At 40.9% G+C, this 3290-nt stretch overlaps 1 non-coding gene across 1 annotated transcript; it reads left to right on the top strand.

The window, feature by feature from the left end:
* The first annotated feature begins 577 nt into the window (after positions 1–577).
* On the top strand, positions 578–650 carry trnak-cuu. The gene has a single exon. It is a non-coding gene; the product is annotated as a tRNA-Lys (tRNA).
* The last annotated feature ends 2640 nt before the right edge of the window (positions 651–3290 follow it).

Genomic DNA, 3290 nt, shown 5'->3' with positions numbered 1-3290 from the left:
GATGTTAAACGCCTTAACAGAGTGTAGAGGAGATTGACTACAATGTTATCAGGAATGAAGGGTTTTGGATATAGGGAGAGATGAGAGAAATTGGGTTTATTCTCCTTGAAGCAGGGAAGATCAAGAAGTGACCTTATTGAGGTGTTCAAACGTATAAGCATTTTTGACAGGGTAAAGAAGGATATTCAGTTACCACTAGTTAGTATGCCAGTAACTGGGATCATAATTTCAAAACTGTCAGCAAGAGAGCTGGGTGTGAGATAAGGAGAAATGTCTTTACACAAAGAGTTGATAGAATTTGGGATGCGCTGCCTGGGAGAATGATTGAAGTGGATTCCATTGCAGGTTTCAAAATAGAGCTGGAAATATATTTGAAAGTGATAAATTTAGAGAACGATGGAGATAAGGCTGGAAAAAGAGCTGGGAGACAGTACAGTAATGATGGGTTGAATGGCCTCCTTCTGCACTATAAAACCCTATGATGCTATTTTAATTAAAGTTGTTAAACTTCTAAATGGTTCAAAATAATCTTTCTACTGTTGAAGAAAAATATTTAAAATGACATAAAAATGAGTGAGCCCGGGTAGCACAGTCGGTAGAGCATCAGACTCTTAATCTGAGGGTCCAGGGTTCGAGTCCCCGCTCGGGCAGCCACCTTTAGGGCAACACGGTGGCTCAGTGGTTAGCAATGCTGCCTCACAGTGCCAGGGACCCGGGTTCAATTCCTGCTTCAGGCAACTGTCCGTGTGGAGTTTGCACATTCTCCCCGTGTCTGCGTGGGTTTACTCCGGGTGCTCTGGTTTCCTCCCACAGTCCAAAGATGTGCAAGTTAGGTGAATTGGCCATTCTAAATTGCCCGTGGTGTTAGGTGGATCAGGTAGGGGAAAGGGTCTGGGGTGGATTGCTCTTCGGAGGGTCGGTGTGGACTTGTTGGGAGGAAGGGCCTGTTTCCACACTAGGTAATCTAATCTAGCACCAGCAAGGACCTGCTTTGTTAGGTCCGGTAGCTTCACAACACTACCTGCTAAAAACCAAACCAAAGAAGAGAAAAGCTGAGCTGCAAGAACTAGCCACTCCCCTTTCATTGTACAAGATTTCTTTTCAAAAACTTGAAAGTCTGTTGCCTGAAGCAGTATCATTCGTTATCAAACAGGCCCCAAAGCCCTTCAACTTAGACTTTTCAGAGCCTATGTCTTTTACAACCTCTCCGAAAAAAAAGCTAAGGACACCACAACCTTGTTAAAGGAAGAGCATCGTCATACTTATAATGGTGAAGCTGAGTAACTTTGGGTAGATTCACTATCATTAACCTTTCTTGCTGGTATCAGTCAAAGTTACTGAGTCTATGTGGCTAGATAACCATATGAAGTCTATGGCAGAAGTTAAGCTCAATATTCATTATTATGAATAAATTTATTACATTTAGTTTGATAGTTATTCATATTGCATCTGAGACATATGACAATCTCTGAAGACACATATCTCTTCTTGTTAAGCCTCATTAGTGGCCCATCCTTATGTTTAACCAAGAGGCCTTTCATCCAGTTTGGAAAGGAGAACTGGTGCCAGCACTGTAACCAGCCATTAGCTGATATCGTTTGGCTCTGCAAACACAGAATAATGGCAGCCGTACAAGCTGGTATGACAACAAGCTGAGTTTGCCTGTAAACAGTCTAAGCATTCTTTGCAGTACTCAAACATTGCTTATGTTGCACAGGAATCTGATACTTAAACATCAGTTATTACACCATAGTTGAAGCCACAAATGATCCAAAGGAATCAAACAATTCCTCAAGCTGGGAAGGATGAGCTGCAGGCTCTGACCATAGCCCTGTGCGAAGTTGTAGCTGAAATTTTCTCTCCTGCTTGGGATTGAGCTCAGCCTTTCTGACGGCTGCCAATACACCAACCAATTCACTGTACTTGCCCATCAAAATGGTCATCTCTGGAAAACTCATTTATGACTTCATCCCACGGTAAGTTGGCACCTACATTACCCTTGACATTTGCTCTGGCAAAGGTAACTCATGCCCAGTATCTCACATCAGGCAGATTCCACCTTTAAGTTATCCTCTAAAAAGATGCACAGTGCATGTCACAGGTTTTCAAAATAAGGTGCTTAATAGTCAATATATTCAACATTTTATTTAGTGAGATTACTGTTCTTATGTAAAGAAACATATCACAGAAGTTGTGAACAGAAGTTATAAAAAATAAATGAGCAGAACAATCAGTTTAATCTGTTGTGAGTGATATTAGTTACTGAATGAATTTTGGCTTGTGTATTGGGAAAGTTATATAGTCATCGAGTCATATGCATAGAAACAAATGCTTCAGTCCAACTATGTCCCCAAACTAAACTAGTCTTATTTGCCCATATTTGGCCCATGTCCCACCAAACCTTTCCTATTTATGTACTTATCCGACTCTTTTCAATGTTGTAACTGTACTTGCATCCGCCATTTCCTCTGGCAGTTCATTCCATACACTAACCACTCTCCATGTGAAAAGGCTACCCTTCATGTCCTTTTTAAAACTTTATCCTCTCAACTTAAAAATATGCCCCTTAGTTTTGAACTCACCCACCCGAGGGAAAAGACCCTTGCTATTTACCTTATCTATGCCCCTCAGGATTTTATAAACCTCAATAAGGTCACCCTCGACCTCCTGCACTTCCGTAAAAAACATCCCAGCCTATATTTATAGCTCAAACCCCTCACTCCCAGCAATATCCTGGTAAGTCTTTTCTGATCCCTCTCCAATTTATACTGTTCCTTTAGCAGGGCAACCAGAATTGCACACAATATTGCAGAAGAGGCCTCACTGACATCCTGTACAACCTCAACATAACATCCCAAATTGTATATTCAAAATTCTGAGCAAGGAAGGCGATCATGCTAAATGCCACCTTAACCACCCATTTTACCTGTGTTGCAGATTTCAAAGATTGATGTACCTGAACTCTTCACATTCTTTGTTCTACAATTCTACCCAAGGTCATACCGTTAATTGTATAAGTCCTGCTCTTATTTGTTTTACCAAAAAATAATACATCACATTTATCCAAATTAGACTCAATGTGCCACTCCTCAGCCCATTGACCCAGTTGATCAAGATCTCTTTGTAATCTTAGATAACTTGTCCACTATACCACCAATTTTAGTGTCACCTGCAAACTCACTAACAATGCCTCTTATATTCGCATCCAAATTATTTATATAAATGACAAATAACAGTGGTCCCAGCACCAAACCCTGTGGAACACCATTGTTCACAGGCTTCCAGTCTGT

Source organism: Chiloscyllium plagiosum, chromosome 9, assembly GCF_004010195.1.
Source record: "Chiloscyllium plagiosum isolate BGI_BamShark_2017 chromosome 9, ASM401019v2, whole genome shotgun sequence".
In the NCBI taxonomy this organism is placed as follows: Eukaryota; Metazoa; Chordata; class Chondrichthyes; order Orectolobiformes; family Hemiscylliidae; genus Chiloscyllium; species Chiloscyllium plagiosum.
Note: the sequence above shows the minus strand (reverse complement) of the source record. Positions and strands in the feature narration are given on the sequence as shown.